Source organism: Aedes albopictus, chromosome 1 (genome assembly GCF_035046485.1).
Source record: "Aedes albopictus strain Foshan chromosome 1, AalbF5, whole genome shotgun sequence".
Classification (NCBI taxonomy): domain Eukaryota; kingdom Metazoa; phylum Arthropoda; class Insecta; order Diptera; family Culicidae; genus Aedes; species Aedes albopictus.
In genome coordinates, this window is record NC_085136.1 from 123030727 (window position 1) to 123044482 (window position 13756).

The window sequence follows — 13756 nt, forward strand, 5'->3', positions numbered from 1 at the left end:
ACAATAACATATATGGTCTCTTTATGGTGAGAACAATAACAATTTTTGAATTCAAAGTATCCGTTGGTGTGATACCTATGTTTTCTATGAAGAATGTTTGCCTTAAAAATAAAAAATAAAAAAAATTATAGCTGTAGGTCTCACTTGCCCCGGATTCTCACTTGCCCCGGGGTACCTTATGAAATATTACTCAGTATGTCAGATGTAGCCGATGTTACGAGTGTAGACCTAAAGTTCCAAACTCAAAGATAGTTTGGCTGACCTGGAACATTCCCATAGTGTCTCTAAATGACATTTGAGATTTCAAGAGCTTCACGGATCTCAGCTGTTATTTTTTTTGATGCTGAAAACATTTTTTTCTTACAGATTTGAGGGACTTCATTATAGAACAGTTTGGATGAACTTGGATGTCCCAATGGTTTATGATAAAAAAGTTGACTTCAGGTGTGTCCACTAACCACAGATAAATATGCAACGTTACTCAGTATAGCAGATATGGATATTGTTACGAGTGTAGACCTGAAGTCCTGAACTGCAAGGTAGTTTGGCTGACCTGGAATATCCCTGTAGTGCCTCTATTTGACGTTTGATATTTCAAGAGCTTCGCGGATCCCTGCAGATTAAACTATTTATTATTTATGGCGAAAGCACATAAAGTTTTCTTGTAGATTGGAAGGACTTCTTTATAGACTCAATTTGCAACTACTTTGCCGAAGACAGTAACCTTTATTTTTCGAATGGGTGAATTTATACAGCCATTTCTATGTTGGGGTCATTTATGACCCCTCCGGCTCCAAAGGGTTAATACCCCCTACGTTTACGTCCACCATAGGTAGCTGAACCAAAGCAAACTGTGTCCTTGTTGGCCCCTTCCGTAGCCGAACGGCTACGGTGGCCACCTACAGCTCACACTGCCGCAGTGCCGTGACGAGCTTTTCCACTTCTGTGACCTCGTCTAGGTCTTTGACCTTCAAAGTCGCCTCTTGTGTGAGAGCCCTCACCTCTACTCCTTCGTCAAGGATCTCTGCCACCAACCTCTTGTAGGCGGCGCCCTTGCATTCCTTATCACGCTTCAGTACGTCTGATACTGCGCACGTCGGCTCCCAGATCCACGATCTTGGCGTCACTTCGAGTCGCCTTCAAGACGTCAGAGACTTAGACTGTTCGCGCTTGGCACCTACTCTTTTACGCCTTGGTTTGACGTTCCAGCTACCTCCACCAGCGGCATTATCTTTTTCTTCCGCTCGACATTCGTCCAAGCTGGTCCTCCCCTTGGTTCATGCTACTCTTTGTTTGTTGAGGGCCTACCCACGGTCGCAACCCCTTATCCCTCTGGGACGGGCCAGCCTTTTCAGGCCCACTCTTCCCAGCTTTCCGGGAAACCTGGCTGGAATCCGACTTGCCGGCATAACTGCAGACCTTCGGGGTTAGCATTCGCTTTGCCTTGCGGGCACCGCCAGACAGCTCCTCACCTGACGACACTCTCACCCGATTCTGCGAGTGCTTATCACGAGCAGTTGCATCCACCACAGTTTTTGGACTACCTACCTGCGAAAGCGTAGACCTCCGTCTGGGTAGACTTCGTTAACACTTTCTTTCACAGGTTCCACCGCTGCTGCAGTCTTCACGAGGCTCACGTGATCCTACTAAGCATCGTCCATCGACTTACGAACAGGGCCGCAACAGGGACGTTTTCAGGTCCTTACTAATGTTGGATTTCGTGGACGCAAAGTCGATGATCTTGCCAAGGGAAGATTCAAATATTACGTCCATCATTTTTTGGGATTTCTAGACCCCCCCTCCCCCAAATATTGGACGTAATTTTTGAACGTTCCCCAAGCTGCTTCTCAGACACCTCGATTGCGAGCAGTCCTTCTCTTTTTTGGTTGATGGCCCTCAACAACCACGCTCCGTCCAGTAGCTCCACCGGCTGGTTTGTCGGAGCGTAGATCGGAGCTCTCACGCTGGAGCTGCGTGCGCAGCTTCCCGCTCATACTTCCTCGCTTCTTCTTAACGGAGACCTCGCCAACGCACTTCTTGCAAAAGGTTTGGCCTAGCCACTACCACTAGCACCTGTTTGATTGTTTTGATTATTAGATTTCATAGTTAATCCCACGAGTAGCACGGGAAAGGGGTTTCACCATGCCTGAACCCTACATTATCGCGGTAAGGGACGAAATACTATGGAGTTGCTCAGGTACCCCACAGACTTGTAAGTATTGGGTAGTCAGTCGGGAGTACTACAGAGACTCCCCGACTCAATGGCCTCAGGGTCGGCACGTTCACTACACGTTACTCGCGGGCAGGTAGTTCTCACATAAAATGGAGGAAAACCACAGCTCTAATTTACCGTTGACAATAGTTTATTGCTTAACTGCACTTCTTTCTTGGCTTCTTCCTGGCACTTTCACTCCCACTTTCTTACTAACTATCTGACCTGTTCTTTGCGGGGCCCCTTCTCCTTCTGCTCCACCACCTCTCCTTCTTCCTCGACTCCACCAACGACTCGTGCGCGGGCGTGGATCCTCGGCTCGCTCTCCACGGGTTTCGGGTGGTGGCTTGGGACTCTCGCTGGGCTTCAACTACTCGTCCGGGTCCTACCGATATTGTAACGGATCGGTCTTCAGTCTTAGCCGGAATTACTCATGGACCCACGGGCGTCGTAGGGCGCTTCACGAGGTTTTAAACTCAAAAACGGCGGGGTTCTGGGATGAGTGAATGTATTACTATTCAGGCCTATATCGAAGGATATTGCTGTTACCTGATGTCCTCTTCGCCTCCTTTCCACCTCTTCACACTCCTTCTCTAACTTTCCACTTTTCAAGCTATCGCTTCTAATATCACCAACTTTTACAATTCCAAACGTTCTCAACTTTTGAACTATCCTGATCAACGGACTTCAGATAAGTGAGCCTGAAACATGGAGTCATCGACCGCGGGAAAAATGTGGTAAGTACTGGATGAGGTTTTACTAAGGAATTTCAATATTTGCCGGCAAGGAAAAATCTAAATCACGGTTTCAATTGCTCGGACTAGTATTGAACATATTGATCAATCATTAGGTTTTGATTTTTCGCTTAGTAATTCATCTAAAATTCCTTAATAGAAGCTCATCTTATCCCTATTGACAATAGCGTAAGTATGGCTGGTATGCTTCAATCAGTGATGTACTATGTGAATCTTTTGTGTTTTAGTGGATTATGAAAACGACGAAGAAAGTGACAAAGTGACTGATTTATTGGACAATGGACTTGACTTATAATTTATACTATCTTTGCTACACGTACGATCTTACACAAACACATACACAATCGACTCTATTTCTCTGCTCTACTGACTCTGATGCAACTTGTGTGCAACTTTGTATTCAAGATCGAAACTAGGTCAATCTTATGAGATGCATTTCTGCATTTCATTAATTTTCCGTACGCTTCCTAAACAAATTAAAATGACAAATACTAATAAAATCTAATCAAAACGTGCGATAAAATCAACTTATGAAACATTTTAGGATAACATGCGGTTCATTAACTGCTACTACGATTACTACAAACTACGAATAAACAACAACTACGATGCGACGTCGCTACTTGACCATGGAAATATTTACAAGACGAGACCAAATGCATTTACAGATGACTCTATTCACCGATTTACTTCTTTTACCCCGGGGCTACTATACCATTGCGCGACCGATTCTGACGAAATGAACAGGCTAAGTATATCGAAACGACGTTTTTATCAAAACCTTCTATCCTATTCACTTCTTATTAACTTATCGGACTTGTTGAATGGTGTAATGAATCCATTTAGTAATGGTACCTATACTTTTAGATCCGCTGCTGAAAAAATCCCTAACGATTTACCCTGTAAATCCGACACCTCGTAAGAGCTGGTGCCCAATTTTCGCAGGATGATACAGGGTGTGTATTGCGGTCCTAGTTTGGCGTTGAACTGATCGCCTGCCGATGACTGTCGGAAACTACGCTTAAATACGCTTTGACCTACGTCAAACGACGGTGAGTACCGTTTATGTCGGAGATCGTATCGCTTTTTCGTCTCTTCGTGAGTCTTTCGCAAGTGTTCTACTACCAATTCACTAATTCTCTTACCTACTCCTCTCAACTTTTCTACTCTTTGCTCTTCTGTTTGATCCCTATCCTCTTCTAATTTATGATCCGAACCTTTACTTACTATCTCGTGACCGAAAATCACGCAATGTGGACTGAATTTCGTTGTGGAATGGATTGTGTTGTTAAGCACAAATTTTCGTATCCCATAGCTTTTGGTCCAGTTTAACGTAGGAGCGTATCATAGAGTTGATAATTCGGTTCAGTCGCTCAGCTGGGTTAGCTTGACTTCTATGTCGAGCATTAGCCCAGTGCTGAACTTCATACTTCTCGAGTAGATGCTGAAAGTCTTTAGACAAGAACGTAGTTGCAGTGTCTGTTATGACGATCTGTGGCGTGGAGAATCTCCTAAACCACTGCTCTTCTAATAATTTGCATAGGGAAGTACTAGCAATCTTCTTCACAGGAGTAAGCAGGCAATACTTAGAAAACAGGTCCATGACCACCAATAAGTGAGCGTTGCCCTGCTTGCTTCTGGGGAGGGATTGTATGTAATCCATACAAATTATTTGGAAGGGTCGAGTAGAGATTCTCTGCTTGCCCATTTCTGGAGCTGTCGACACAGTTGAGTGCTTATTTTCTTTGCACGGCTCGCATTTGGCGATGTACTTTTTAATGTCACCGCTCATGCGAGGCCAGTAATATCGCTTCTTAATTTTCTCGACGCATTTGGCGAAGCCAATGTGGAGATTGTTGTCATGCTCTTGCTCCAAAATGCGGGTGCGTTTGGAAGCAGGTACGCACTGTGTCCATTCGAAGCGATAATCTAGAAGGTCGGATCGTGCTGCTACAAACTTGTAGAGCCATCCGTCTACGATTTTAAAATCGGGATAGGTTTCAGGATCTTTTTCAACCGCAGAAAGAAGGTTTTTATACCAACTATCTTCGGGCTCCTCGTCGAGAGATTCCATCGAACGGGAGAGCGCATCTGGAACGATGTTCTCTTTACCCTTTCGGTGGCGAATTTCCATGTCATATTGCTGGAGTTCGAGACTCCAGCGACTCAACCGAGAAGATGATCGCCACTTCGCTCTCATAATGAAGGTCAGAGCGGAGGAGTCCGTGACCAGGGTGAACTTTGTCCCTTCTTAATAGCCACGGAACTTTTCTATGCAGCGAAGTGCAGCAAGTCCTTCCTTTTCTGCCGCATGGTAGTTCAACTCTGCTCCTTTGAGTTTCTCGGAGTGGAAAGCTATTACCTTTTCTAGCCCATTGTGAACCTGTGTAAGTACGCCTGCGATAGTGTTGTCGCTTGCGTCCGTCTGGACCGTGAAGGGAAGCGTAAAGTTGGGATTCGCCATCACAGGAGCGGAAATAAGCTTCTCCTTGATGACGTTGAATGCATTATCAGCTGCCGTGTTCCAGTGCACCCTCTTTGGCTTGTTTTTCAACAAGTCAGTGAGAGGTGCAGTGATTTCACTGTAGTTTGCGATGAACCTACGGTAATAATTAATCATACCGAGGAATCGACGAAGTTGTCTAACCGATTTAGGAACCATATATCCAAGAATCGCTTGTACGCGATCCGGATTAGGCCGTAACCCATCTTGGGACAGGATGTACCCAAGATACGGCAATTCCTGGCAGCAAAATTTGGATTTTTTGATATTAATGCACAAGTTTGCTTCCCGCAAACGTTTTGCAAGGTCACGTAACTTTTCCACGTGTTCATCAAATGTTTGGCTGACTATAACAATATCGTCAAGATAGACAAATATTGCCGGTTCTAGGGCACCGTGACTCAATACTCTATCCATTAGTTTGCTCAGTGTAGCAGGACTATTGACCAACCCAAACGGAAGCCGTGTAAATTGGAATAACCCTCTACCTGGAATCGAAAAAGCTGTCAATTTTCTTGAGTCCGGGCTTAAAGGAATTTGCAAAAATGCTTGCGACAAATCGATGGTGGTAATATACTTTACTGTCCCTAAGTGGCTTAGAATCCTATTCTGATGGGGCAACGGATAAGCATCTCTTTTCGTTCTCTCATTTAGCTTTCTCGCGTCTAAGCATAGTCTGATCTCTTCGCTATCTCTCTTTTTGATTGGAACCACTGGGAGTGCCCAGTCCGAATTAGATTCCTCGACTATTCCATCTCGGAGCATATTGTCTAATGCAATGTGTATTTTTCTTTGGATTTCAGGGCTCCACGGATAAGGATTCTTCCTTATTGGGTCCGCTCCTCTGAACTCCTCCTTGATTTCTATAGAATGCTCTATTAGACCTGTCTTGTTGAACTCTCCTGGTTGGGCAACTAAAAACTCTCTCTTCACACATTCTATCTGCTCTTTCTGATCTGCGGTTAGCTCTTCCTCTTTCCCTAACTCATCACACGCACCATCATCAAGCACTTCTATAGAGTCATTCTGGATCGTTGGCTGTATGCCGAACTTTACCCAGAAATCGTACCCTAGCACACATCTGCGCTTCAGTCTCGGAGCGATTATTACTGGCAAGATTTTCGTTGTGCCATTGAAAGTTATTGGTATGTTTGCACAACCTAAAACTTCCAAATCATCTCCGGTCGCTGTCTGTAAAGTGACAAAAGTGGGTTCAAGTTTCAAATTAAGCTGTTTAATGATTTTGGTTGCTCCGATGCCTAGAACCGTCCGTGCGGCACCACTGTCTAAAAGACCGATCAGTTCAATCCCCATCAATTCGATTTTCGTGAATGGTCTGGTGTCCCCGCTAAGCTTGACGAGCAACGTAGCAATCTCTTCGTGCTTTTTGGGCTCACCTTCCACCCTTGAATATCCCAATTGGTGAAGAATGACTGTAGGTTCTTCTGACAATTCAGCCTGAGGACTTTCGGAGACTATTAGACTGCTTTGCCTCACTGAGCAGTCTTTTTCAAGTTTTTTGATTGGCAGAATGGGTAAAGGTTTGTGAGAAAGCCTGGAAGTCCGCATTTCTCGCAGAAATCACGTTTTTCTTCAGGACAGTCCCGGAAATTATGCCCCTCATCATGGCAATTCAAACATAATCCACGCTTGATAGGGGTGTATGCTTTTACAATTCTCTGAAGAGCACTAGTACCACTTGAAGAAGGTTTCGGATCATCTTGCCTCTTGTTTTGCGACTGACTATTTCCCTGGCTAGTTCTTGGTTTCGATTGAAATTTTTGTTGATTACTCGTTTCCTCTTTCCTGTGTGTTGTGGGTTCATATTGGTTGGGAGGTTTTTTGTAATTGGGATTGTAATTTCGACCTTGGTATCCCCCTGGCTTGAAACCAGACTGGAACCTATTAACCGACTCATTACGACCTCGAAACTGTGACTGCTGACTGATCTCCTCAATATTATGTTTTGGTTTCTCAAATCTACTCTCCTTTCTCACGTAGAACTGCCAATTGATAGACTCAAATTTTTTACCGAACTCTCTCATTCTAGGAATGGAATTCACGTTTGCTGCCAGCATCGCAGTTCTACAGTCTGCTCTCGTGTTGCGGAAAAGCACGTTAAACTTCCTATCATCATCCCATTGCCTGGACATACTACGAAAAATCCGTACCATGTCAAGATAGTAGTCCTGGAATTTCTCCCTCGGACCCTGTCGCCGTGCGTTGGCTAGACGTTCATATTGGAAATCGATATCAACAGATAGGAACTCACTCTTCAGTTCTCTCACGAGATTTACCCACGTTTGCAACTCATTATTCCCGTTAACCTCCATGAACCACGACCTAGCCTTATGCGTAAACAGGTGATGCGCCAACACAAACAGTTCTGCTTCTGAAAAACCTTCCGATCTCGCGTTGAATTCTACCTCTTTGAGAAATTCGTTTAACCTTCTCCCGTTATCCATCCCATCGTACCTAACCGACCATTTATGTACTGGTAATCGACTGGTTTTCGGTCTATCTACGTCTATCTCTCTAACTTTCTGGATCTCTTGATGGGACGACTGTGGAATTTTACTTCTCTCAGCTACGCTCTCTATGGAACCGTATTTTGATTTAACCCATTCATAAAAATCCTGCTCATTATGAACTCTCCCACACGCATCATCCTCACTTTGAATCGATCTACGTTCTACCGGTGTACTGATCTTTGGTTCTACCACGCGCGGCTTTGGAACCGACGAAGTTTCCAAAGCGTGAATCCGCTGAATCAGCTGATTCAAAAACTCCTTCAATTTCGCATTTTCTTCTGCAAGTTCCGTCACTTTTTCCTTTTCGCTACTACTACCCAAGCAACACACATGTTATATAAAAGCTACGACAGCGCAAGTTTTGGTTGTATATAAGTTTATTTTACGTTATTTCAACACAATGTTGGAATTACGTAAAATGAATTTCTATACAACCAAAACTTGCGCTGTCGTAACTTTATTATAACATGTGTGTTGCTTGGGTAACACCTCCTACCGCGCCTTCTGGTTCTATATCACCATTCTCATTCTCCTGCTCTCTATTCGGCTCATTATTCTCATATTCATTCGTCTCACCGGTCGCGATCTGGGCTAACGGATTACCTAAATCTTGTCCACCTATTTGCTCACGCATCTGTCTTAAGCTTTCGTTTAAAATCTTCAGTTCCGCCTCTCTCACTTCCGTGAGAGGTGATGTAATCGAGTAAAATTTAGCCAGCAATCTAATACACTCTCCTGCTATCATTGCTACACTGTTCAAATCTTCTTCCGCTTCAAAGTACGACTTCAACCGTTTAGTTCTAAACAAAATGTGGATGAGCTTCGATTTGAATTTTTGATCGGGTGCTTTTTGCACCTTTCTCCCCTCTAATATACATTTTATTGCCTGTAGCTTTCCATCACACCATTTCAACTCGTCGTTTAAGTCAATTTCGTCGTATTTGTAAGTAATCTGCTCTTTATTCTCTTTTTCAGCTTTCAACAACGTCCTCAAAGCTCTCTCCTGCTTGCTACGTGATTCGTCTCTCATGTCGACATCCCGAATCAACAATTCGTGGTCCAACTCATCATCAGCCAGATGAGCGGCATTCAACGCAAAGTACTGTGCCTGCAACTGAGACAAATCCATCATCCAACGTCGTCGTACGAATGAAGCAGCAAAGAATTGAAAATTTGAATGAAACTATGTACGCTTGAGCGGTTTTGATCGCTAAAAAAAATTGAAAAATTTAAAAAGTTCTACCTAAATCCACTGTAAGCGGTTTTTCACGCTGAAAAAAGAAAATTTAAAAATCCTAAGTAATTGAAAAACCTAAAAATTTGAAATTCTAGTTTTAAGAGATCAGAAATAAACCACGTTTCTTTTTGGTGTTTCACTCACATAATCCGAAATCGCACCACACACGGATGAATAGTCTGCTCCGCTTTTTAATTCAATGAACTACTGGTTCGTTTTCCAATCAATCATTTTTTTACTCTTTTTCGGACTATCAAAACCCCTCCGAATACAATGATAAATTTTATGATCTATGCCAGGAATTCACCTCCAAATACGTTCCAATAACTTTCTTCCGCGAAGGCCTGGATGTTTTCCTAGAGACTTCAGTCCTAGTCAGCTAGTACAAACGTGATTTTACACTTAATCAAGTGATTTTAAGCAGCTGCAGCCTACGAGAAACTGATAGCGAATCAATTTTATGTTGGGCGCCAAAGTGTAAGTATTGGGTAGTCAGTCGGGAGTACTACAGAGACTCCCCGATTCAATGGCCTCAGGGTCGGCACGTTCACTACACGTTACTCGCGGGCAGGTAGTTCTCACATAAAATGGAGGAAAACCACAGCTCTAATTTACCGTTGACAATAGTTTATTGCTTAACTACACTTCTTTCTTGTGTACTGTACTTCGCGAACATTAATGGAGAAGGCGCACGGGTCTGTCATCAGGACACGATGTATACACTTTGCTTGTTGGACATTGAATGAATGATTTTTATTAGTTAGAAAAGTTACACATTACCTGAGGAAAGAATAAAGCATGTTCACACGAATTAATGCTGCGTGGTCAATTTGAGCCGCGCATGGGGTGTTAGATGACATCGGCCGGTCAGGTAACCAAAAGACGGCACGTTGTCGTTAAGCTAAGCATAATTCATTATTTCTCGTGGGAAATAATAAATTTGCGATGCAGAAAAAGATGTTGTGGAAAATTCCACTACACTTGGCTTCTTCCTGGCACTTTCACTCCCACTTTCTTACTAACTATCTGACCTGTTCTTTGCGGGGCCCCTTCTCCTTCTGCTCCACCACCTCTCCTTCTTCCTCGACTCCACCAACGACTCGTGCGCGGGCGTGGATCCTCGGCTCGCTCTCCACGGGTTTCGGGTGGTGGCTTGGGACTCTCGCTGGGCTTCAACTACTCGTCCGGGTCCTACCGATATTGTAACGGATCGGTCTTCAGTCTTAGCCGGAATTACTCATGGACCCACGGGCGTCGTAGGGCGCTTCACGAGGTTTTAAACTCAAAAACGGCGGGGTTCTGGGATGAGTGAATGTATTACTATTCAGGCCTATATCGAAGGATATTGCTGTTACCTGATGTCCTCTTCGCCTCCTTTCCACCTCTTCACACTCCTTCTCTAACTTTCCACTTTTCAAGCTATCGCTTCTAATATCACCAACTTTTACAATTCCAAACGTTCTCAACTTTTGAACTATCCTGATCAACGGACTTCAGATAAGTGAGCCTGAAACATGGAGTCATCGACCGCGTCGAGGTTCATGACCTCGTACCTCGGTCATCGCCCCTAATCCCATTTTCTATTTCTTAATGGCCCCGTTACGCCACTCCTCATGGTCGCCCAAGGATGGTAACCGTCCATTTGGCGGTGGGTTTTGGTACTTCGGTGGGTGGCGATCATCTCGTAGGGTGGTGGAGCCTGATCCTAGCTAACCCTATGGCTGTCGGGAGTTTAGCTGGGAAAAACCTACATTCATAACGAATACTACCTGCCACGTATATACACATTCACGGTTCACACAAAATCACACAAACTTCTCGGTAGTACTTACGACACGAATTATACAACACTTACAGACTCGGTAAACGATCGTGTATTTCCACCCCCTCGATCACTCATTCTTCGGCACGGGTCGCTTAACACCTTGAATAGGGGTTTGTAGTCCTATTCTTGGCAGGCGACTACGCGGCTAACTCTGTAACGCTAGTTCGAGAATTTTGAACCGAAAATTCCTAGCATTATGAATAATCCATTTAAATAGAAAAAAAAACAGCGCACGGTGGCAAATGTGTGTAAGCAGACGTAATCTATTTATACATATGCCTACATACAGTTTTCTGCGTTGAAATTTTCCGAACGTTTATCAGCACAGCAAAATACTTGAGCAAACTGTTCAGACATCTAGCTATCTGTACTTAGTACCGATTTTTTTTTCTTCCATGGCGAGACAGCAAGCTACATAGCTTCATCAAACCGCCCACGGTGACGTTTAGTCAGTGCAGTGCGGTGCTCATTTTGTCATCAGTCAAAATCTAATTCAATTTCCAACAATTTTTTTTTTTTTGCGGGTCTGTCTGTCGTTTAACTTCCACCCGCCGCCCGCTATCGCATCACGCATCGGAATGAAAAAAAAAACACGTTAAGCTTGTTCAATTTCATGTCAGCACAAAACCCCACACGCTGGAGGCCATTTTTTGTGTGTGCGCGATTCCACCGAAAAAAACCGGTGTGTAAGAACCGACGTTATTCTGTCGCCGGCGGTGGTGGAGAATTCTGGGACACAAAAAAAAAGTCTCGTCTGTCGGTTCATGTGGCGTGCATGATGGTTTCTTAACATTTATGAAATTCTCACTAGCTACTGTAGCTTTTTGGCTACAGAGAATTATGTCGAAAAGAATCTCAGTTCTGACTCTTTTTGTATGGCCAAATGAATTCAACGGAAATTTGTTAACACAGTGTAGTGTCAGAATGAATAATGTACTATTCAGTCAATCAAAACCTACGAAAAAGTCTCAGAGTTTTCTGATATTTTGCTAATGAAATGATTGATTGTTCCTACTCTCTAAAACTATAGAATACGCAGTTTTGAGTACAAGTCTTCACAAATTTATTACTGACATGTTTCCTGCTTCAACCAACTGATAGATAGCAACAACAAATATAAAGTTTCTTGTAGTTCATCGTGAATCGTGCTTAGCATCATAAAGCTAGACGCGAGTAGGTATATTTCATCATTCAGGAAAAATGTCTAAACCAGACATGCCTTGCCTATTTGACATACACATGTTATGCATACAGAATACGGACCGAAGCGATAACCGAAAGATAAATGTCCCCGTTCAATCGCTGCCATTTTCCGAATATAGGCTGTTACTTTCTTTCTCTGTACGTTGTGCATAGGAGAATACATTACTAAATATTGGGTGGCACCATTAGATCCACCGACGGGAGAAATTGAGCGAGTAATTTGGACGAAGCGAAAACAAACGAAGGAGTTTCCTTGTTTTTACGAGTTGGGTAGTAAAATCGAGCAGATCAAACATGATGAAAAATATGAGTCAATTTGTATGTACCAGCCGCTTAGACTGTGATAACATTTCCTGTCTGGAGTGAGAATTGCGTTCGGCATTGTATAGCCCCGAAAACTAAGTAATAAATGCGCGAATATGAATAGTACATATATACATACATACAGGGGATGGCCAAAATGTTTGGGATAGGCAACTTTTTTTTCTCTCACAAAAAAGTTCAGCATGCTATAACTTTTCATAGAGCGCATCAAAAAATCTCAAATTTTGACTGTTTGTCAACCTATTATATGTGCATCATTGGTACAAATTTGGGCTTGATTGATTAATATTTCGCAAAGTTAGAACCATTCGGGTAAAACACCTTTTTTTAGACAACGCATTTTTGAGCTGTCATATCTCGGAAACCAGTAAACCGAATTGAATGAAATTTTGAACGTACACTAACAATATGTAAATGCTTCACAAACTATTAAAACATAGATACTTTTTAAACGTTGAAAAAAGTTATCATGGATTGACACTTTTTGGACTTTTCTCGAAAAAATGTAATTTTTTTTACAATAATTTGAATAAATTTTAGTGTTGATATTCAAAGATATTCCACTTCTGTTCTCAAATTATCTCTAATCAGATATATTAGAGCATATTTAGATTGAAGGAAAAACACATTTAATATTTTTTGTGTGGTATTGTTAATTTTACTTATTTTCCTCTATATGGGTAAAAATTTCAACCCGATATAACTTTATTCGCCGTGAGAAAATATTACATTTTATAACGTCGTATTGAGTATCAATATATTGTTAATAAACATTAAAAAAATCATTCAATTTGGTTCACTGGTTTCCGAGTTATGACAGCTCAAAAATGAGTCGTGTAAAAAATAGTGTTTTACGCGAACGGTTCTAACTTCGCGAAAAATAAATCAATCGAGCCCAAATTTGTACCAATGATGCACACATAATGGATTGACAAACAGTCAAAATTTAAGATTTTTTGATGCACTCTGTGAAAAGTTACAGCATGTTGAATTTTTTTGTGGGAGAAAAAAAGTTGCCTATCCCAAACATTTTGGCCATCCCCTGTACATTTATGTGTTCAACATCACATTTAAGATAAGACATAATCAACAACAATACTCGGTTTGTGGCTGCCGCTCTCCATCCTCGGTCGCGCCCAATGCTCGCCAGGTCACGCTCCACCTGG

The 13756-nt window shown here is 42.7% G+C and overlaps 1 protein-coding gene across 1 annotated transcript in view; it reads left to right on the forward strand.

The window, feature by feature from the left end:
- The window catches only part of LOC134285601 (uncharacterized), a 381851-nt gene that overhangs the window by 330896 nt on the left and 37199 nt on the right, over positions 1–13756 (forward strand). The gene's annotated exons all lie outside the window — the stretch shown is intronic.